This window comes from Manis javanica, chromosome 8 (assembly GCF_040802235.1).
Source record: "Manis javanica isolate MJ-LG chromosome 8, MJ_LKY, whole genome shotgun sequence".
Taxonomy (NCBI): domain Eukaryota; kingdom Metazoa; phylum Chordata; class Mammalia; order Pholidota; family Manidae; genus Manis; species Manis javanica.
The window spans coordinates 117,703,298-117,727,948 of NC_133163.1; the positions used below are offsets into that span (position 1 = coordinate 117,703,298).

The following is a 24,651-nucleotide window of genomic DNA, read 5'->3' on the forward strand; positions in this document are numbered from 1 at the left end:
AATGGGAAGATGACTTTCTTGTCTGCTTTATAATGAGCATATTTCTTTAGATATCCTATTTAATAGTGTGATTACATCACTGATATTTCTAGTGGGTAAACCCAAGGTGGTTGTTATTGTGATGGTGACAATCTGAATTTAAATCAGTAAGTTCTGTATTAGAAAGTGAGACCTTTCTATAGTGGCTGTGGCTGCTCTGGTCTTTAACTTGTATTGTTCTGCCTTCTCAGACTCTCTTTGTAAATAAAACAAACTGTTTTTCTAGCCTTGTGAAAGGGAAAAAACCACGTGTGCATATGTGTATGTGTGTGTACACACACACATATATGCATATACACACACTATAAATATATTTTTTCTGTGTTTTAGTTCCTTCTTTCTGAACAGCAGGGAAAAAAAAGGAAGGTGTGTGGTTTTGTCGGGTAAGGTCTTGTTGGCAGCCTGCTTCCTTGTTTATTAATAGAAGACTAGAAAGGTGAACTTTGTGACTTAAGTTGAGTATGCTTTAGAGCTTGAGATTAATAAAGTGGCAGCTACAAGCAATTATGCATGCATAAGAGTTGACAGTGTCAATATTGGAGAATTGAGGAAGGATGAAGTTTAACTTCTTTTGAGCAGTCTCTCTTCTTTTGATTGACTCCCAGTCAGGCGGTTTTTTTCCATGTTATTTAACTTAATCCTTACAATTAGTTTACATGGTATGTATGATTATCCATATTTTACAATTTAAAAAATTTTATCCAAGATAACAGAGCTAGTAGTGGTAGAGTGAGAATTTGAACCTTTGTGTGCTGGTCTCAAGTCCACACTCATCACTGTACTGTTGTTCTGCTTTTCCTAAGATTAAAAAATCAATGAAAATTATTAGGAAATCTTTTGAACTTTTAAACCTTTGGGAAGGAAACTAATAATTAGATAAGACTGAGACTATCTCAACCTTATGTAGTGTTTTCTTCAACCGTAAAGAAACTTTTGAAAACCTAATTTTTGCATGTTATATGAGGGAACTGCCAGCATAATACTCATTAATGCTCATTATGTGACTTAGTCTCCAGTTGATTTCCAGAAAGAATTCCTAATGATATTAGTGACAATTAGTGGCTTTCTTAAAAATATCTGTGAATCAGAAATAATAATGTCTGATTGTTGTAAGCAGTAAAAATACTCAACAATTTAACACATTTTCAGTAATTTTTTAATAGTCTAAACTCTTAGAAATGATACTTAGTATAACATTGTAGAACAAACATGTAGCTGCAAATAATGCTTTAAACTATTTTGTCAATAAACTAATTCTATGGTAGATCGATAAATTCCATTTGCACAGCTGTCTTTATCTTAATGGTATTTTAGCCTCTAGTAATGTTCAACTGCCAAAATTAAGAGTTATATATAGAATTATTGTCAATTGTAAGAGTTTTTCTCAATATTTTCATTATATTAGTGGTCTTATTGTACACTTAATATAAATTCATCTATAGTCATTCATTAGTTATTTAATATTTCTAGCATATTAAAATTCTCAAATCAATAAATATGGAAAATACTTCAAGTGTGATAAAATTATATGGGAAATTGCTTCAATGTATATAGTCAACTACAGAATTTTTGTTTAAAAAGTGCTAAATATTATTTGCTAAAGAAAAAGTCCAGAATTCAGTATTTCTTTTATTAAATACCAGGGTAAAGTCTACTGTAATACTAAGTAGGATGATATAAAAGTATTACCTGAATTTTTCTGTCTTAGTATTGCAGGTCGATCAATAGAGGTATAAGTTGAAGTGGAAAGCACAGCCTCAGAAATCAGAAGAGTTGAGTTCTGATGTTGTACAGCCAGTGCTGACTGTGTGACTTTGGACATTAAACTTCTCTAGATTTAAAAAAATTCTTGGCTATAAATAGTTATTGGACTATGGTTTCTAAGATTATTCCCAGCTGTCTGATTCTTATGTCAGAAATTATGTCAGTACGAAACCTAACATGAAAGGTATAGCTGATCTACTTTTCTTTGGTTCTTAACCAATAAATAGGGATTTTTGGTTTTATTTTTTCATTTTTAGAATGGATGGTGCGTTCTATGCAACTATGCTGGTGAATTTAAGTGCTTTTAGTACTACATGTACCTATAGTAATACAGAACATGTAACCAAGCATGATTCTTGTCATTAGGAGTAAAAGACCACAACATTAGCCAAATAATTTTAAGCTTTTTTTTTTCTTTTTTGCCGGAGGGAGATAAGTAAGGGTCCTCTGCAGGCTTGGCCTAATGCAGAGAATCTGTTCTGGGACTGCCAGCAGTATACCAGGCATCCTTGCATCAACTCTCATGGAATTCCTTGTCTCTTAGTCAGGATTTATGTTCTCTGCCACAGAGTTCAATATTTAAGTATGTTTGCTCTTATATTCTAAATAACCTGTTTATTAGTTATGGTTATAAGGTTTTGAGGAACAGTTGTTACTTATGCCTCTTGTCTTGACATCCCTTGCCTAGTAGGTGTTCAGTAAACACTTGTTGATTGGGTCTTCATGCATAAGGAACACTGTTTTGTGAAGTAGTGAAGGTTTTGAACTTCGGTAGACATTAGGTTGAAAGATTCTTTTTCTCACTTCTTTTTAATGTCATGGGGGTGGTGTTATTTCCTAACGTTTATGGAGTACTTTCTAGGTGCCTGGCTTTGATCTAAACACTTTACATATATTAACTCGTGATCCTACCCTTTGGGGTAGTTATTCTTTAAACCCATATGGTACATGAGGAAACTGAGATGTAAACAAGTTAAATAAAGACACAGAGTTAATAATAAGTGATAGAACCAGGATTCTAACACGGAAGGAATAGTTAATAGCCTACATCCTTAACTACTATGCCATACAGCTTCCTAATGTTATATATGTGAACTTTCAGGTTTTCGTTGGACTAAAAGCTCTAATTCATCAAACTTCACCCTCTATGCCCCCCACACACACCCCTAAACCTACCTATTTCAATTCTTTGTTATTTGCTCTAGTGATTAGACTATCTTGTGATCATGACTATTTCTGTCACTAAACTGCTTATCTCTAAGTGAGTTGGGTAAGAATTAAGTCTTTGACACAAATGTCACTCTTGTTCCAAGCTATTAACATTTTAGAAGTATTTCATGAGTAATAAGCATGACTTTGGCAAAGTTCAAAAACTGCTATAGTTGAACATGGCAAGCTAGATAGAATTCTGAGTACTATATTAATATAAAAAGTTACTACAAAAGGAATATTTTGTAAAGATCTCATAAATTCCTGGTTTGTAAAAGCTTTGTCTATCTCACAAATGTACAAATGCAGAAGACAGAAAATCTGAGGCAATAATATAACCGGTCAGTTACTTTTTAAATGTACCATTTTTACTTTGTCAGTAGTGTTCATTTCCAAACAGTATAGGAATAATGGGGTCTTCAGAGTAAAGCCCAGTTGCCAAGCAGGAAAGTTTATACTAAAATGAATTCTAACCCCTTACTGAAAATCAAAACATGGCTACATGGGTACATTATAAGATATCATATTCATGTATATTCCTAATCTATAAATTAGGACTTTTTAATATAGAGTTAATGTCTTCAGCCAGAGTAAGCCTGTTAATAATTAATTGGTATATTCTTGAGTAGATGTCAGTAGGGAAAAAATATGTGCGTATATACTGTACATATTTAAATTGGTCAGTTACAATTAATTTTTAACAATAAAAATGAAATTATTTAATTAGGCAATACTTATATATGTCTACACATACAACACACATATACAAAATTATTGCCCGATTAAATCAATGGTGATTAATGTTTAAATGTACTTTGAGTTGGTGGGCCATGTGTAAGCAAGAAATAAATTTGTTTTGCTAGATTACCAAGAGTGAGAAATATTTACTTTTCTAGGACTTGATTATCCTGACTATGCTACTTCATATGTTTTACCATAAGGGTCTCCAATTAATTATTAGAGATTCCTATTTATGGAAAAGGATTCTTTGGAGAGAGAATATCAGTATTTGTGAAGCCCTATAACAACAGGATCACCAGTCTTAAATACTATGTGCTTATTACAGAGCTGACAACTAGATAAGTGTGTCAGAGGAAGCTTTTGAAAACATAACATTTAATAGAATGAACTGTTTAGATAATTAAGTCAGGGAAGTCATCAATTTATTTTTTATAGTACAGTAAAAAAATGGGATAATCTTTTTTAAGCAAAGGCTGTGGACCAAAGTGAAGCCCTGCAGGAAGCATTCTTCTACAAAAAATGTAGAAGGCAGAAAATAAAAGAGCCAAATTAATAAGGTAAAAAGTAAAAGTACAGAAGAGAATTAACAAAAGTAGTACTTTCATAAAAATGATGAACTCCCTGGAAGACTGATGAAGAAAATCCTACAGATATTAAAAAAGATAAGAGGACTTTTGAAATGACTTCATACCAATAGATTTGAATATTTAGATAAAATGGACAAATTTCTAGAAAAACAACTTTTTAAAACTTACAAAAGATTAAAAATCTGAATAGTTCCATATTTATTAATGAAATTGAGCCTGTAATTTGAAACTTTTCCACAAAGAAATTTCCAGGCTCAGATGATGTCACAAAGAAATTTTTCTAAGAATTTTCAGAAGAAATAACATCAATATTACTAATAGTCCTTCAGAGAATAAAAGGAGAGAAAATATTTCCTATCCCGTTTTGAAGCTTGCATAATATCAACAGCTGATAAGGACATTATAAGAAAGGAAAACTTCAAGTCCATTTCTCTTGAGAATTTAAGGTGAAGAAATTCTAAAAATATTAGCAAATCAAATCTAGATAGATGTGGAAACAGATGTCATGACCAAGTTGAATTTGCTGTAGTAGTGTGAGTTTAGTTGAACACTCAGAACTCAGTGACGGTAACTGACCAAATTAGCAGGAAAAGGGAATTATATCATCTCAATAGGTTTTATCAAATAGAAGTATTTTATAAAGTTTACCCATTCATGATTTTGTTAAATGCTCACAGCAGAGTATCAGTAGAACAGACCTTCCTTAATGTGATAGGGATTTCTGCACCCCCCGCCCCCTCAAAATACACAGCAAGTAGCATATTTAGTGGTAAAATATGGAAAGCATTCATTTTGAGATCAGTAATAAAGCAAGGATGCCTGCTATTGCCACTTGTATTCACCATTTAATATCAGAGATCCTAGACCTGAGCTGTCCAGTTAGTTCACATTAAAACTACAGACCATTAGTCACACTGGCCACATATTAGGTGCTCAATAGGTGCGCGTGGCTTGTGGCTACAACAGAACATTTCCATTATCAAGAGTGTCCTCTTGGACAGAGCCAGCCTATGCAGTGCAACAAGAGAGAAGCGATGATTAGAGAGAGAGAAATAAAACTGCAGTCACTTACAGATGACATGATAATTTCAAAGAAAGTTCAAGAGAATTTATAAACTAAGAGAATTAAAAAGTGAATTTTGCAAGGTTGCCAGATACACGAGTGACATACATATACAAATGAATACTGACAACAAACAAAAAGTGAAATTTAAAAAATGATGCCATAGTATGTCACAGAGAAGACAATCACTCGATAGCATCTTACTGTGCTGACGGACAGTGACTGCAATGGGTTGTTGCAGGGGAACTTGATAAGATGGGTGAATGTACTAACCACAATGTTACTCATGTGAAACCATTCTAAGATTGTGTATCGGTGATACCTCAATAAAACAATAATTTTAAAAAATGATGCCGTAACAGAGACTGCAATGGGGTGTGGGGGGGTACTTGATAAAATGGGTGAATGCGTTAACCACAGTGTTGCTCATGTGCAACTGTCATAAGATTGTATATCAATGATACCTTAATTTAAAAGATGCCATACAGTGTATCAAAAACATCAAATACCCCAAATTAGTCTAACAAAAGACTTCTATACTGAAGATTGTAAGACATTACTGGGAGAAATTAAGAAGACAAATAAATAGAGGAATATGCCAGTTCATGGACTGAAAGAGTCAGTGTGGTAAAAATGCCAATGCTCCCCATTTAGATTCAGTGCAGTCTCAAACAAAATCCCAAAAGATTTGTTAGTTTTTAATTGGCAAGCTGATTCTTAAATTATGGAAACGTAAGGGTGAACAACAGCCAAGATTGTCTTGAAGAATAACAAAACTGGAGGATTTATACCACAAGATACCAAGACATTATAAAGCTGTAGTAATAAAGACAACATGGTTCTGTCACAAGAAAAGACAAATAAACCAATGAAACAAAATAGAGACAACAGATGCACACATGTAATCACTTAATTTATATCAAAGATAATATTGCAGTGCAGAGGAAAGGACATTTTTTCCAATATATTTGTGCTAGGTCAGTTAGATATCCATGTGGGGAAGAAAATGAATCTTGAACTCAAACCACATAAAAAAATCAATTACAGGTGAATTATAGGTATGAAAAGTAGAACAATGAAACTGGAAGAATACAGTATCCTTATAATCATGGGAGGCAAAGATTCTTAAATAGACTACATAAAGCATTAACAATAAAAGAAGAAAATGGTAGATTGAACTATATTAAAATCAAGAAATTCTGTTCATTAAAAGACCATTAAGAATGAAAAAGCAAACCATAGAATGGTAAGAAGATATTTGCTATTTGCATTTCATATATCTGACAAAGAACCCAGCCAGAATATATAAAATTCCTAAATAGCAGTAAGACAGACAGGCAACCCAACAGAAAAATGGGCAAAACTTTTAATGATCACTTCACAGAATAAGATAATTCAAAAAGTAAAACACACATATTAAAAGACCCTCAATCTCATTAGTTATCTGCAAAGTACAGATTAAAGTCATGATGAGACCTCACTGCCCACCCTACAAAAGGGCTGGACCTAAAAGACTGACAGTACCAAATGCTGGCGAGGATGTGTTACATTGCACACATTTTCCACAGCTAGTGGGAATATAAATAGCTTTAGCTGGTTAATGCCTTTCTTTTTCTCACTAAAACTGAATTCACTCATACTCATAGCACATGACCTCACAATTCCACTCTTAGGTATATACCAACAAATGCTAACATATGTTCACCAAAACACATGTGTAAGTGTGTTCGTAGAGCAATATTCAGATAGCCAACAACTGGAAACAATCCAAATGTTCAACAGCAAACTGGACAACTAAATAGTGATATATTTGTACAATGGCATACCATACAACAATGAGAATAAATGAACTATTATTATACAACCACATGGATGAGTCTCAGGAACATAATGTTCAGTGGAAAAAGCCAGTGACAGAAGAGTACACACTGTGTGATTCCAGTTACATAAAGTTTAACAATAGGCAAAACCAATTTTTTATGTTAGAAATCTGGAGAGTCGTTACTTTGGGGGAAGGATTTTGACAGGGAAGTAATATGAGGGGATCTTCTGGATAGCTGATTAAGGAAGTTCGTTTCTACTGATAGTTTGCTGTAAACATTTAATAAAGTCATAGTTGGAAACATTTTCTCAAGTGTTTCTATTTGATAAAACCTAATGAGATGGTATAATTTTTTTCTTTTTCTGTTAATTTGAATTCTAAATGTTAAACCTTGTGTTCTTAATCTAGATACTGGTTGCACTGGTACATTTACTTTGTGAAAAATAAGCTGTTCACTGTGTATAGTATACCAGGATAAAAATTTTAAAGATATTTGGAGAATTAGCTAAAAATTTACATGCTCATTTTATAAAAGGACAAGAAGAGACAAAGAAATAATTACATTTTCATGGGAGATCATCCTCCGTAGTCATTTTTTATTTAGAATGTGTTCCATACAAGACATTTTATGTGATGGCTTAGTAATTAACACTTGAAGTCAGCTACAAATACAGTGAGGCTTTTTAAGTTGCAGCAAAACAGTGGTACAATAATTAAATAGAAAACTTATTAATGGTAAGAACTGACTTTTCAACTTGTTTCCTAGTTGTGGTGTTTCAGACACTGGGTAAAAGTCTGTTTCTGAGAGAAGAGAAACAAATGAGGTAAGCCCAAGCCCACAGTGCAGGGAGAAGGAACCTAAGCAGCCCAGGGTCTCACAGGATTGAGTCTGGGGTTCAGAGATGACAAGGAAGCTAAAATTTTGAGGGCAAAATACTGGAAAGGAGAGGGCTGTGTAAGTAGGGAGCTCCGGGACCTGCAGAGGGCTCCTTCAAGTCTTTGGTGGACTATCAGTCTGTGCATACATGACATGCAACTATTCAACCTAGGAAAAGAACTACTAGAAGGAGAAGGAAGAAAAGTCCTCAGATCACAGAGGCGAAAGTGGCCTCATCAGCCAGAGTGGAAAGACCTCCTAATAGACAGGCATTGAGTAAAGTCTTAAGAAGGGCATAGCCCTAGACTAAAAGCTCCAGTAGTTCCCTTATCTGTGCTTTCACTTCCTGTGGTTTAGTTACCCGTGGTCAACCACAGTCCAGAAGCAGATAATTCTCCTTCTGATATATTATCAGAAGGTCAGGAGTAGGTTAACACTGTGTCACAATGCTTACATCATTCACATCGCTTCATCTCATCACGTAGGCATGATACCATCTCACATTATCACAAGGGTGAGTATAGTGCAGTAAGATACTGTGAGAGAGACCACATTCATATAACTTTTTATTATAGTATAATTTTTCTATTTTATTGTTAGTTATTGTTAATCTCTGTGCCTAATTTATAAATTGAACTTTATCATAAGTATATATAGGAAAAAACATATATATATATATATAGAGAGAGAGAGAGAGACTTCTATACTGTCTACAGATCAGATTCAGGCATGACTGGGGGTCTCGGAACATATCCCTTGTGGATAAGGGGGAGCTGTTGTACTCTGGGCCTGCCTAACAAAGTTTAAACCTTGAAACAGTAGAGCTTTTTCCAAACAATATAACTATATCCAGAACAAAGCTCAAAAATACTAAAAGGAATTTAAAAAATCCATACTATGTGGTCCATCAATCCCACTTGTGGGTATTTATCCAAAATAATTGAAATCAAGAACTTTGAAGAGACATTTGCACTTCTGTGTTCATTAAAGCATAATTCACAATACTCAAGAAGTAGGAGCAACCCAGGTGTCTATCAGTGGATGAGTGAATAAAGAAAATGGCGGTATGCCTGTAATGGGATACTATTCAACTTTAAAAAAGAAGGACTTCTGTCATGCAACAACATGGATGAACCTTGAACACAATATACTAAGTGAAATTAAACAAAACAGTCATAGAAGGACAAATACATGATTCTACTTACATGAAGTACTAACATAGCCGAACTCACAGAATCAGAAAATAGAATAGTGGTTGCCAGGGGCTGGAAGGAGGGAGAAATGAGAATTTACCATTCAGTGGGTATAAAGTTTCAGTTATGCAAGGTGAAAAAGTTCTAGAGATCTGCTGTACAACATTGTGCTTATAGTTAAGAATAATATACTGTATACTTAAAAATTGGTTAAGGATGAATAAATTACACAAGTCCATTTCTCCATATTTGCTATAAATAACATCTTCTGCCTTTTAAAAATATGCAATATATCCATATGGTGAAGAGTAAGCATGATATACAAATATGTCCATAACAAACCTTAAAAAAATCCAACAATGTAAAATTTAATGTCTTGCAACCTATTAAAAAATGACCACACATGCAAAGAAGCAGGAAAATATAACCAGAACAAAAAGAACCAATAGGAAGAGAGAAGAGAGAAAGAAATTTGACACATGTGATCAAATTAGCAGACAAGAACATTAAAGCAGCATTATAAGTAGAGTCAGTATATTCAAGAGGGTAGAGGAAAATACAGACATACCTATCAAGGAGGGAAATAGACGTTACTTTGGAAAAAACCCAAATACAACTTCTGGAGATGAAATTATAATATCTGAAATGGAAAGTGCAGCAGATGAGATTAGCAAATTAGACATTACAGGAGAAAAAGATCAGTTAAAACCTGAAGACACAGCATAATCTAAAATTAAATGCCAAGAGAAAATAACACAAGTATAATGACTTTCAGGAGATGGGGAGGCAGAAAAGATAATTCAAGAAATAGTGGGCACCTTATTTACAAAGGTTGATGACAACTGTAAACCCACACATTACAGACATTCACAAATCTCCAAGCAGAAGAACCAAGTACAGTAATCAAATTGTTGAAACCAAGAATAAAAAACTTGAAAAAAATCTTAGAATTATCCAGGGAAAAAAATATCACCTTTAATAGATGAATTAATACACAAAAATCACTGCAAATTCCTTGTCAGAAACTATGAATCCTTGCAGTAACATCCTTATAGTACTGGAAGAAAAAAACTAACACTCAACTAGAACTCTGTATCTGACAAAAATGATCTTCCCAAAATGAAGACAAAATAAAGATTTTTTTGAATAAACAAAGCTGAGAGAATTTGTCACCAAACTTGCACTGCAAGAAATGTTTAAAGTAGTTCTTCAGGCAGAAAGAAAATGGTAACAGATGGAAATTTGCATCTATAAAAAGGAATGAAGAGTATTAGAAATGGTTAAGATGTGGGTAGATATAAAAACCTTTTCCCCCTCATTTAAGAGTTTCTTCTTAAAGATAATTGTTTAAAACAAGAATAGTAATATATTGTGATATTTATAACAAGAAAAATTTTTAAAGTATAGCTAATAAATCAGTGATGGAGATAAAATGGAATCATAAAAAAACAAAAGATGGCAGGAAAAAGAAAAGAAAAAATTGTATAGCAAGACAGATATAAATCCAGCCATATCAGTAATCACACTAAATGTAAATGATCTAAGAATTCCATTTAAAAGAAACAGATTAGGTTTTTTTAAAAGACTCATTATATACTGTTAACAGGAATATAAAGATACAGGTTAAAAGTAAACAGATGAGAAAAGATATGATGTAGACACTAATCAAAAGAAAGCTGGAGTTCCTATATTAATGTCAGATTTATAGATATCAATCTGAAATATGAAAGACATTACATAATGTAAAAGGGATGTATTCATCAAGAGGATGAAACATTCCTAAATGTGTAATTATCTAATAACAGAGCTTTAAAATAGAAGAAGGAAAACTAGTAGAACTGAAAGGAGAAATAGACAAATACACAATTATAGTTGTAAATTTCAACATGCTCAGTAATCGGTATTTGTTGAGCTGTGTAGTCTGCCACAAGAGGCATGATTTACTCCTGTAAAGTTTTAGTGTTTTCCTTCTGATTGGGATTTGCTCTCTCATTAGCCAAAAGGTTATGTCTGCCAAACCTGATTATTGGAGAGCTATTAAAAATACAATTCTATGTAAGTATCCACAACCAGGGATCAATAAAAATATAAATGTTAATTGGGGCCTACCAGTTAGTGGTATGTTAGTTTTCTGTTGCTGTTTCTATGACAAATTTTAGTGGTTTATAACAACATAAATTTATTATCTTACATTTCTGCAAGTAAGAAGTTCAAAATGGGTTTCACTGGGCTAAAATTAAGGTTTAGGCAGAATCGTGTTCCTTCTGAAAACCCTAAGTTCTGTTAATTGTATTTCTGGCTTCTCAAGGCTGTCTGTAGTCTACAGTTCATGGCTCCCGTCTAAAGAAGTAAAAAGGCTGGTTTTCCAGATGGAATACTTGACATAGCTAATTTAAATGAGACCATGAAAGTAAATTTTTGAAAAAGAAAACAAATGATCAAGAATTCAAGTCCACATTGCAATTCTGACAAAAATAAGTTTTTCTCCTGGTGCTCTATTTAGGTGTGAGTGAATGGATGGATGGTGAGGCAGATTTTGTTATAATTCAGATTTTTGAAGACAAAATATCCCAAGTTTTCCAAGCAGCCAGGGATTTTGATTTTGCTACCTAGCATTTATTGTCCAGTTATTTCTAACTGAACATATATTAGGTGAATTGATGGAATATTCATTGAACACTTGAACCATACTCAGCAAATGCCCCCATTTCATCATTATGTTGTTGTTATCTAACTCTTAAAAGATACTTCAATATCTTTTGTATATTTATGAGCTTTTCCCAGTTAGGATATATATATATTTCAGGTTTTCATGTAAACCATTGGATAGAATGAAACAGGTTATTGTCTAAGTGATCATAATTCCCTTTTATTTGTAGGAAAATAACAAAATACTAATTATGAAATCTACAGCACAACTTCGTATATTTATCTAATATGTTGATAGGTCCTGCCAGTAGTATCAGTCTGATAGGAGACTATGGTTGAATTGTCATTAATGCTTTTTTAAGAGCTAGTGACTGATATCGAGGCATAATATATTCTAAATGATCAGTGATACTTACAGGCAACAACGTCTTCGATGAGATACATAATATTGTGTTATATTACAAAATGTTTTCATAGGAAAAAAGATCTTGATTTGTCACTTGGTACAATGGGATTGGTGTGACTACATGAGTCCTGTGTGTGTTACACTTATGCACCCATTTTCCTTCTAGGTTTATTTATAGTGGAAAAAAAATTGCTGAGTTTTACTTTTATCTTATTCTGCCAGTGTCTTAAAGATTTCAAATACTTTTTTTCACTGATTGCATTGCCTTCTAACTGTTTTTATTGTTGCAGCGTTTGGGATCCTTTACACTACCCAAACTAGCTACTACTTTTCCTTACAGGGAAATGTGAATCAGTATTTGGATAGCAAAGTAGAATATGAGGTGGAAATTATATTCATAGGAATTTATTAAAATGTATTCCAGGAAAAATTAAAACACTATATGGAAAGAACAAAACTGGTATTATCCTAGGCACTTTGGAAAGGGGAAAAATTCATTTACACACGGTGTCTCCCCTCAAGGAGTTCATTTTCTGGTATAAATGCAACAGCAAGAGTTTATCCTTGGAGAGTTAACAAGTTAATCTAAAATTATAGACCAAGAGTGTTTCTGTTTTAGTGGAGGATGTGCTGTTTGGAGAGGAGCAGACAGTGAGGAATGAGGCAGAAAATACAGAGATGAGAGATAATTTTCTAATGTAAATAAATAATTTATTTAACATTATAAAAGATTATAGAATATCTATATTTGGGCACTTTAGGGTAATGTCTCATTTTCCTTGAAAGGCTGAAGGAAGGTGTGCTACTTAGGACTTGATGAATCACCTTAAGGAGTTCCTCACAGAAAAATAATGTTCTGGTTGGGCGTATTTAACTTCAGCGTGCTCTGTAACCGCCATGAGTTTCTAAAATATATGAAAAACATGTAAAATTATTCCATGTGATCCCCGAAAGCTTTGAAATTATTAAATTTCTATGTCCTCCTTGTCACTTCTTCTGACTAAAGCAGAGAATAAGGAATAAAAGTTTCATTGATTTTATGTGTGCTTTTAGCTTGTAAGTAAAGTCCCCTTGTTTCGTTTCTGCATCCAAGCTGTGTAAATTTACACCAAGAAGCTACTAGAAGAATTTAATTTTCAGTCAAGAAATAGATTCCAGTAACATATTTGAACACCCTTCCCTTTCTCTATACCAAACAATAAATATTAAGGGGCTGGGAAACATGGCTATCTGTCTTCAAATTCATTGTATAATGCTAGCTTCTTTTTAATGTATAATGCTTAGTACTAACAAAAAGAATGATCTCTATCCTTATTACAAATGTGCATCATAGGGCACGATAAGAGAAACTGGGTTTATAATCCAGATTGCTAATGGATTAATAGGAAGCCATAGCTCCTTGGTGGTTGGCTTAATAGAAAAGAGAAGATTTGTGTGTCATCTTAGTTTCTTATTCCTTAATATTTACCACATTCTGAAACCTAAAGCTTAAGAAATATGTGGTAGTACTTTAAGTTCTGTTTTGAAGGAGCGGTTGTTTAAAAACATGAAGCAGCATGTGGGCTACAAGGTGGGGCTGTTGGAAGAAGTAAAATATATATGTACATGTATATGAAATATACATGATATATACACATACATACATATATGAAGACAAATATTTCAATTGGGGAAGAAAAATTAGAAGTTACAATTTTCTCTGCCAAATATTTATAATTCAAGTTTTACCTTTGTAAATAATCCCAGTGCCAAGATTTGAGATTGTTTATATAAATGTCAGTAAAAACTTAGTTTCAACCTTTAGAAAATGTATAATACTACTTCAGATAAATTTCATTTCTACTTCAGTCACCTCATTTATTTAGGTAAATAGAATTTCTTTGTTGTAATTTACATTCATCTCAAATTTAAAAACCAACAAAGTATCTGTACCCTTTGCTCAGCATGTAGTAAAGTCTTAAGTAAAAATTAAATGTAAGTTCCAACAGGGCTGAAATTAATCCAATATAATAACCTCCCTATTTGCTTGGAAAATGGTACATTTGGGAAATATTAACTTAAGTCTTATTTAATTCACATGTATTGCTGATAAAATTTATGTTCCTTAGCAATAGATCATTCTTAGCAATAGATTTGCAGAAAGGCAAATTATATTTGTTTCTTGATTGTTGTTCTTAGCAACTTTTATGAGATAAAAACTACAGTAGCTTAAAGGACAGTGATCTTTTTTGGGTGGGGGCATGTACCTCTCTTTTTTCACATTGTTTATTTGGGAAAATGTTAACAAACATAACAGATGTTTGATAAATATATGTTGATTAAATGAGCTGATATAGATAAAGGTTATTTTTCCTTTATTGACTTAAAAAAAGACACATTACTTCATCCATAGCTATTTTCCTTTGTTTTAGTATTATATGGTGGAGATCAAATCAAGTGTTTACAACTACTTTTATAAATAGAAGGTATAATCTCAGTTTTACAGATGAGAAAATTGAGATTTGGAAAGGTTACCTAGCCTGTGCAAGACTGTCCAGCTTGCCAGCATTCAAATTTAGGTCTGTCAGACTCAAGCTCAGGTTTTTCCCCAATTTGCTTTCTCCTTTTGTTTTTTTGACGTGCTTTATAAGCTTCATCTGTATTTCATAGTGTTTATTGCTGAAAAAAAAAAAACCTCTAGAAATACATTTTTTTGTGACCAATTTTATAAGTTCAAGTCAGATTTACTGAGGTATAATTTACATAGAATAAAATTCACCCCCTTTAAAGTATAAAGTTAGATGACTTTTGACAGGTGGGTAATCATGTAACCTGTACCACATCAAAATCTCAAATATTTCCATTACCCCACAAAAGTCTCTTGTGCCCCTTCATAGTCAAATCGCTTTCTGTCACTGCTGATCTGATTTTTATCTAATTTTGTGTTTCCAGAATGTCATTTAAATGAAATAATATATTAAGTAACCTTCTGTGTCTGGCTTTCTTCACTCAGCTTTTAAGATTCTTTAAGATGCTTTTAAGATTCATCTATGTTGTTGCAGATAACAGGTATTAATTTATTGCTAAGTTACATTCTATTGTATGGATGAACCACAGTTTATTCAGTCACCAGTTGATTGGCATTTGGGTTGTTTCCAGTTGTGGGTTATTATGAATAAACTGCTATAGATGTTCATATTCATTACCTGTTTAGTTTTAGAATTTTGGGGTTAGTGTGGTATTCTCTTGAGTGACTAGTTCATAGATTCTTAGCCTTAGATAATTTAAAATCTGAGATAACTCATTGGGAGCTCTGAGCCCTCTATTAGAAATTAGATGAAGAAACTTGTTGACTGTTTTCAAAGTTTGGAAGGTACTATATGACATTTGGGACATACTTTTTTTTTATTGAACATGGTGTAGAGGTATAAAGATAAATTATATGAAATAAAGTACAATGAAAATGTGTAATGGTAAACACTGGACTAAGAGAAAATTGGATTCTAGCCTTTTAATCTGCTTTCAGTTTCCAGCTCTCTAGACTTTGGACAAATTGTGACTTTGAACACATTAGTAACCTCTCTGCAAGAGGAAAGATGGAACATTTCCACATTTTTTTAGGTGTATATATTATCTCCTTTAGTACTCAAGACCACCTAATGAGGTGTACCAATAAGGTAGATAGTACTAGTCCTCTTTTACCGATAAATGCAATTCACAGAAGTGAAGTAACTGGCAGTGAGAGCAAGGCTTGTAGGTGGCTCCATATTAATTGCCTTATGTGGAAAATGGAGAAGATACCCACTTTGTAATTATGAGAATTAAGTGTGATTGCATTAAGAGGGACTCAGAACTGCTTGTCTCTTCTTCTCCTTCCCCTTTTTATAAAGGTCCCCTCTTTCCCTGTCTCCTGCCCTGTTATTCTATTAACTATTTAAGAGAAATCTAAAATGTGGTTCCTAATCTTATGGTTGTTTTTAATTGCAAAAGGCTATACAATATCAGAAGGCTGGTATATTACACATTTCTTTTTATCGTAAATGTTAGAAAAACATTACATGGACTAGCAAATAGTATTCACAGTATAGTCTAACAACCCGACAGGTCTTTCTCGTCCGGTTCTTGATAGTGTAGTCTCTTAATTGTTTTTTCCAATGTGATGCTTCTGCTTTGCTTTGTAAGGGACTCAAAGTTGCATTCTGCTACTTTTATGTCAGCAGTTAGCCTAATAATTAATCACATTTAAAAATCAGGCTGGGCATAAGAAGAAAACAAATCCTACCATTTGCAACAACATGGATGGAGCTAGAGGGTATTATGCTCAGTGAAATAAGCCTGGCGGAGAAAGACAAGTACCAAATGATTTCACTCATATGTGGAGTATAAGAACCAAGAAAAAAACTGAAGGAACAAAACAGCAGCAGAATCACAGAATCCGCGAATGGACTCACAGTTACCAAAGGGAAAGGGACTGGGGAGGATGGGTGGGAAGGGAGGGATAAGGATGGGAAAAAGAAAGGGGGCCTTACAATTAGCATGTATAATGCGGGGCAGGGGGTACGGGGCGGGCTCGACAACACAGAGAAGACGAGTAGTGATTCTACAGCATCTCACTACGCTGTGGACAGTGACTGTGAAAGGGTATGTGGGGGGAACTTGGTGAAGGGGGGAGCCTAGTAAACATAATGTTCTTCATGTAATTGTAGATTAGTGATACCAAAATAAAAAATTAAAAAGAAAAAAAATCTAAACTTACCTAAGGGGAAAATATATATATTGTTTGATTCTAAAAAAAAAAAAAAAATCAGGCTGGGCACTGATTGCTTCCACACAGCTGCTTCTGCATGGCCATGACTCTATGTCTTAGGATTGTTTAAAATTACAGTAAGCAGGAACTTGATGAACATTTCCCCTTTTGTCATTCCTGTGTTTCAGGATTGCACCAAACTTCATAAAAACGTTTTAGCAGCTATTCTGTAGAACTTCTTAGAATCATTATACCAGTTTGTCCTCTGAAGTCCCACAGTGCGTGAACCATGCAAACACACACATCATTAGGCTTTCTTTCTCTTGGCTTTTCTAAAGAGGAGAATTTTTACACAGCTGGAGAAGCCTGGTACTCCTTTCCGAATGGATTTATTTATATAGCATATGCTTGGTTTGACACATTGCTTAGTAGAAGCAGAGAGCTTTTTTAGTTAAGTACTATACAATACTCCAAAGAACATTTTAGCTACACTGTAACTTTAGCTTTTCTGCATACAAAGCTGCTCTTTGCTCTTTAAAAAACATTTCTGCCCTAGTTCTTTATACTATTGTTTTCAGTGTTAGAGAGAATTAAGCTGAATAAATTTGGAAGCTCTTTTCAGAAACAAATTTTAGTTTGAGGAGCTGCTATTTAATGCTAATAGTTTAAGATGACTGCACAAACCAAGCGCAAATCATTCTGCTTTTACCGAGTTGGTGAGAAAGTCAGTAGTGGTTTGGAACCGCATAATATGCTATTATTGTCTGATATAAAGAACCTGTACTTTGAAGCCAGATAAATCTAGGCTTAATTCCCACTATGTGCTTGCTAATAATTTTCCTTCAGCAGAGTTAAGAACTACTCAGTTTCTCCAACTCTATGCTGGTGATAACAAGAGCTTCTTAGGGTTTGATTTCACAAGTAACTGAAAGCATGTATAGCACTTGGCATATGGTCCAAGTACTATTTAAATGTTTCTTTTTTCGTTCCCCCTACCCCCTCAAAAAAAAAAAAGAACAACTTCCTTGGTCATTCAGATATGATTTGGTGGGTTATTTTTTGTTTGTTTGTTTTAACCTAAATATGTCTCAAAGGTTTGAGGATAGATGAGGGTGGCAGGGTTGACCTACCCAGAATGCCAGTGATGATGTTTAGCAAAAGCTCTAGTCTCTGGGAAGACTTGATTGCCATATAGATAACTCAAGCCAATGGATTACAATTGACCCTTGAACACATGGGTTTGAACTGCATGGGTCCACTTACATGTGGATTTTTTTCAGGAAGTACATTGGAATATTTTTGGAGATTTGTGACAATTGAAAAACAGATGAACCACATAGCCTAGAAATATCAAAAAAAAATAAAGTTATGTCATGAATTCATAAAATATATGTCTAGTTTATCATTTACTACCATCAAATCAACAGTAGGTTATTAGTAGTTAAGTTTTATGGGAGTCAAAATTCATTCACAGATTTCTCACTATACGGGGGTCAGTGCCTCTAACTCTCTTGTGTTATTCAAGCTGTAGTTTGAAAATATACACGGCTATAAAGTGTGACTTGATTATAGACCTTCAGTTTGACTGAATAAGGCACATTCCAGTTTAGTATTTATGGAGTACCTGCTTATGGGCCTTCTACTGAGAGGTATGCTCTTTTGCCCTACTGCCATTACTCGTTCTGATCTACAACACAGACATGATGGCCGAGACTTCAGTAACTTTCTTGGGCCATAGTGTGACGTAGAAAGATAGAAAGTGCCCAGTCCTTTGATAAAATGGCTGCATATTAACTTCAGACTGCCTGTTTCTGGGTTTCTTGTACATGAGTGAAAAGTAACAATGACTGGATCATAGAAGGATGTATTATTTCTGGTGTCTTGTTTCTAGCAGCAAAATCTCATCCTAACAGATTCAGATAGCAGTCTGGGGACAGGCATCTGACTCCTTATAACCCCACCTCATCATCACTGAAATGACTGTGTCTAAAAATAGTACATCAGTACTGGAACATGGACAAGAGTTGTTATACCTCAAATATCGAATGTCAAGAAATTTATATTAGAAATAATCTGGATAGTCCCACTGAAAGCAACTAGAACTCTTCGAAGAATGGCTGTTTCAGGTCGTTAGCAGAAATGTACATAATGAACCTAGGATATTTTGTCATGTAAGAAAGCAGGAAAGATATCAGAAACCACTTGGATTGTGTCAAAATGACTTAGGAACCAACTTGAGATTTGCACTGGCTAAAGATCGAATAATTTGAGCATTAAAAAAATAGTAACAGCAGTGGATTGAAACATCAAATATGTTTAAAATCCATGAGTTCATGTTGTTAAAAAAAAACTTGCTTCTTTTAGGCGATTATTAGGGAGTCAATTCATTATTCTGAAAATTAGTTAATAAAAGGAAAGATTCAAGCATTAATTCTGCCATTTTATATATAGTTTGTATATAAGGATATTTAAAAGTGATGGTTAAGGCAAGATTTTTATTTACAGATGTATTTCAGCTAATACATGAAGAACGGTTGAGAGAATTATAGTATCATCATTTTGCAACCCCAAATCATAGAGCCATCAGTGGTTGCTAAAACTATTAGATGGAGTGCTGATGGAGAACTTCACAATGGCTGGATCAAGCTAACAACACCTAAATTAAATTAATTCTAACAACAAAAAGAGAAGATATATACTTCCAGATAAAAGTTCAAGCCTTTATCATGAAGTATTATTTTATTTTCAGTTATTTTGTACCTCTTTATTCCTTTTCACTTATTTCACCTCTCCTGTTGCATCAACCAATCTACTCTATGTGTTTATGAGTATATTTCTGCTTGTTTTCTTTTTCAGATTCCACATATAAGTGAAATCATGTGGTATTTGTCTTTCGCCATCTGACTTATTTCAGTAAGCATAATATCCTCTAGGTCCATCCATGTTGTCACAAATGGCAAGATTCCTTTCTTGTTTATGGCTAATACTCCATTGTATTTAATGTACCACTTCTTCTTTATTTATCCACCTGTGGATGGATACTTAGGTTGCTTCCATTTCTTGACTATTGTAAATAACGCTGTGATCAACATAGGGGTACGTATATCTTTGAAAATGAGTGATTTTGTTAGGTAAATTCCCAGAAGGGAAATTATTAGATCATATGGTATTTTTAATTTTTGGTTGTTTTAGAAACCTCCATGCTGCTTTCCATAGTGGCTGAACTATTTACATTACCACCAACAGTGCCTGAGGGTTCCCTTTTCTCCACATCCTCACTAATATTTGTTTCTTGTCTTGAGATAGTGGCCATTCTGACACAGATGAGGTAAATATCTCTGTGGTTTTGATCTGAATTTTCCTGGTGATAGTGATCTTTTCATGTGTCTCTTGGCCATCTTTTTTGCTTTTTTTGGAAAAATGTCTATTCAGCTCCTCTGCCCATTTTTAAAGTTGGGCTATTTTGTTTTATTCGATGTTGAGTCATAAGAATTCTTTATGTATTTTGGATATTAGCCCCTTATCGAATGTATCATTTGCAAGTATCTTCTCCAGTTCAGTACATTGCCTTTTCATTTTGTTGATGGTTTTCCTTTGCTGTGCAGAAGATTTTTAGTTTGATATAGTCCCGCTTGTTTAGTTTTGCTTTTGTTTCCCTTGCCTGAGTAGACATTTCCAGAAAAAAGCTATTAATATTAACATTCAAGACTGTACTGTCTATGTTTTCTTCTAGGAGTTTTATTGTTTCAGGTTTCATATTTGGGTTTTTAATCCATCTGGAGTTAATTTTTATGTATGGTAGAAGATAGTGATCTAGTATCATTCTTTTGCTTTTAGCTGTACAGTTTTCCCAACATTTATTGAAGAGATATTTCTTTCCCCATTGTATATTCTTGCCTTCTTTGTCATATATCAATTCATCATGTAAGTGTGGGTTATTTCTGGGCGCTTTGTTCTGTTCCATTGATCTCTGTGTCTGTTTTTGTGCTAGTACTGTACTGTTTTGATTATGATATCTTTGTAATATAATTTGAAATCAGGAATTGTTATATTTCCAGCTTTGTTCTTCTTTCTCAAGATTTAGTTATTTGGAGTCTTCTCTGGTTCCACACAAATTTTAGGATTATTTGCTCTAGTTTTGTGAAAAATGCCGTTGGTGTTTTGATAAGGATTGAATTGAATCTGTAGGTTGTTTTGGGTAGTATGACTATTTAAACAGTATTAATTCTTCCCGCCCATAAGCATGGGATATCCTTCCATTTATTTGTGTCATCTTTAATTTTGTTCATCAGTGTCTCATAGTTTTCAGAGTACAGGTCTTTTACCTTCTCAGTTAGATTTATTCCCAGATATCTTACTCTCTTTGAAGCAATTTTAAAGGAACTGTTTCTACAATTTTCTCTTCTGCTAGTTCATTATTTGTAAATAGAAATACAGCAAATTTCTGTGTATTGATTTTGTATCTTGTGACTTTACTGAATGCATTTATTTTTAATAGTTTTTTGGTGGAGTGTTTAGGGTTTTTTGTATGTAGTATGTCATCTGCAAATAGTGACAATTTTACTTCTTCCTTACCAATTTGGATGCCTTTTATTTCTTCTTCCTGTCTGATTGCCATGGCTAGGACTTTCAATACTCTGTTGAATAAAAGTAGTGAGAGTGGGCATCCTTGTCTTGTTCCTGGTAGAGGAAATGCTTTCAGCTTTTCACTGTTGAGTATGATGTCAGCTGTGGGTTTGTGGTATATGGCCTTTATTATGTGACGATATGTTCCTTCTGTACCCACTTTGTTGAGAATTTTTATCATGAATGGATGTTGAATTTTTTGTTAAAGGCTTTTCAGCATCTATTGTGATGTTAATGCTTTTCATTCTTTTGTTCATGTGGTGTAGCATATTGACGTGTGAATATTGAGCCATTCCTGCATCCCTGGAATAAAGTTCACTTGATTATGGTGAATGACGATTTTAAAGTATATTATAATTCAGTTTGCTAATATTTCATTGAGCATTTTGCTTCTGAGTTGATTAGGGATATCAGTCCGTAAATTTCTTTTTTTTTATAGTGTCTTTGGTTTTGTCATCAGGATGATGTTGGCCTTGTAAAATGAATTTGGAGGTTTTCCTTCCTTTACAGTTTTTTGAAATAGTTTGAAAAGGTTAGGTATTAACTCTTCTTCAAATGTTTGGCAGATTTCTCCTGTGAAGCCATCTGGTCCTGCCTGGACTTTTGTTTATTGGGCATTTTTGGTTACCAATTACATTTTGTTACTAGTAATTGGCCTGTTCAGATTTCCTGTCTTCTGGTTCAGTCTGAGAGATTGTATGTTTATAGGAATTTATCCAAGATACTGTGAAGTATTCTTTCTGATAAATCAAACCATTTTTTCATGCTGTAGACTGAGCTACTAGTTTACAGGAAGTATCCAGGCATAGAATTTGAGATAAGACTCTTCACTAAATAAAAGAAATGTAGCACTTGATAAAGGAAAAAACCATACTCTTTATTAAAGTTTACTTAAGTAACAAGGAAATTTTAGAAAGCATTTTTTAATGCTTGTAGATCTAAAAGATTGTAGAGTCTTTGGAATAATACATAGAAAATAAGTCCACAAGACATTAGACTGAGATGAAAGGGGGCTAGCTAATGGGGAGGCATAAATTAAAAGGGTATTGGATAAAATAAGAAACAATAGGTTGGAAACTAAAATGTGGTATCAAAATAGGAAACAACAGAATAGTAACTAAATATACAGTATCCAAATTAAGTTGATGGATAAAACTGGAAAAATGGAGAGCAGATTAGAAACTTCAGAAAATGCGTTTAATGATATGAAATACAAGTTTGAGAAGCTCTCCCAGGATGCAAAGGAAAGGAGAAAAGATATAGAAAAAGAAAATATGAAGAGAAATGATAGACACAAAGGATTGAGTAAAAGAGGTTCAACATACAGATAATTGATCTTCTGCAAGAGACCAGAACAAATTGAATAGGAGCAATTATTAAACACAGTATAAGAAAAACATTTTTCTGAGCTGAAGGATAATCTGACTCTGTAATTCCATCAGGCTTGTTGACAAATACCAGGAAAACTTAATAAAAGGAACTAACAACTAAACCTATTCTGGTGAAACTTTGTATTTTCTGTTTTTAAAAATATTAATAATCAGTCATCCAGGCAAAGGAAAAAAAACGTACAAAAGTTATTCATAAAGGAAGACAAGGCAGGCTATATAGATTGTTCTTATAATTAAACATCAGAAGACAGTTGAGCAGTGTCCACAGAGTTCTGTAGACAATTTGGACCTCAGATTCTTTATCTAGTCAAGTTATCTAAGAAGCCGTACACATTTTCAGTTTGCAGGGCTTCAAAGTATATACCACACACCTACCCTTCTGAAAGAATTATTTCAAAACATATTCTAGCTGACTGAGAGACTATTCAATATACAGGCAAAAGCCAGAACTTGCAACATTTTTTTCCAAGTATGACTCTGTTTGGGGTTTTGCTAGCTCTTGATTGCTGCTTTGTTAATTTTAGAAAGCAAGGACACACCTGAAATCATTCTCACTATTCTGTGGATTATTCTGCAAAAAATCGGTGTGCCAAATGACCTTTATCTTCAGAATTGCCTAAAATGGTTCTGAGTTTGGTCAGCACACACATTTCATGATTTGCAAACAATACCTACTAATTAAGTATATTACTACGAGTTAAATATATTTAATGCATATAGTATATTACAATGACTCTCAAAGCATGGCAGCAACATAGATTTCTCTCCTAGAACTAATTAAACAGGCACTTTATTGGGCCTGTACCCAGAATTAGTGGATCAGAAACCCTGGGGGTGGGGCCTAGCCATCTGTGTTTGAACAAGCTTCCAGGTAATTCTAATGCTCAATAAAATTTAAGAACTTCTGATATAATATATTGGTTCTTAAGTGTCAGTTCCTAGGCTAAATTATATACATAGTTATACCAAGTAAAAAAACATATTAAATTTAGTCTGCTTATTAGCTCATTATCATAACTGGTGCTATAGGATTGAAAGGACTTTAATTTTTTTACTTCATTAACAGTGTTTTTGTGCAAACAGAGCTTCTTTATTTGTAAATAGAGAGTATGGAAGGGTGGTTGATCTGGTACCCATCAGCATCTGTACTTCACAGCTTTATTACCAGTGTTCCTTGTATTATGAACAAATGTTCCTTGTTTTATTCTTTCTGCTTAGTTTATGCTTGCTACACTTCAGAAAAGTGGAATTGCTTTGGTGTCCTGTTAGCACAATAAGATTTTCATACAAAAGTAAGTATGTCAGGTGGAATGCCTGGAAGGCTTTAGAATATGAACTTCAAAATAAAGAAGACATAAATAAATGGAAACACATTCCATATTTGTGAATTGGAAGACTTAATATTGTTAAGATGCCAGTACTACAAAGCAATCTACAGATTAAAAGCAATCCCTATCAGAATTTCAATTTTTTTTTTTTTTTCAGAAATAGAAGAACTAATCCTAAAATTCATATGGAATCTCAAGGGATCCCAAATAGCTAAAACAGTCTTAAAAAA

The 24,651-nt window shown here is 33.6% G+C and overlaps 1 protein-coding gene and 1 long non-coding RNA gene across 5 annotated transcripts in view; one reads left to right on the forward strand and one right to left on the reverse strand.

Moving 5' to 3' along the window:
* LOC140843198 (uncharacterized) overlaps positions 1-16,843 on the reverse strand; it is a 71,249-nt gene extending 54,406 nt beyond the window's left edge. The window contains exon 1 of the long non-coding RNA XR_012120768.1: positions 1,729-16,843. This is a non-coding gene — a long non-coding RNA (uncharacterized lncRNA). The remainder of the gene's footprint in view (positions 1-1,728) is intronic.
* GLCE (glucuronic acid epimerase) overlaps positions 1-24,651 on the forward strand; it is a 116,763-nt gene that overhangs the window by 71,293 nt on the left and 20,819 nt on the right. The gene's annotated exons all lie outside the window — the stretch shown is intronic.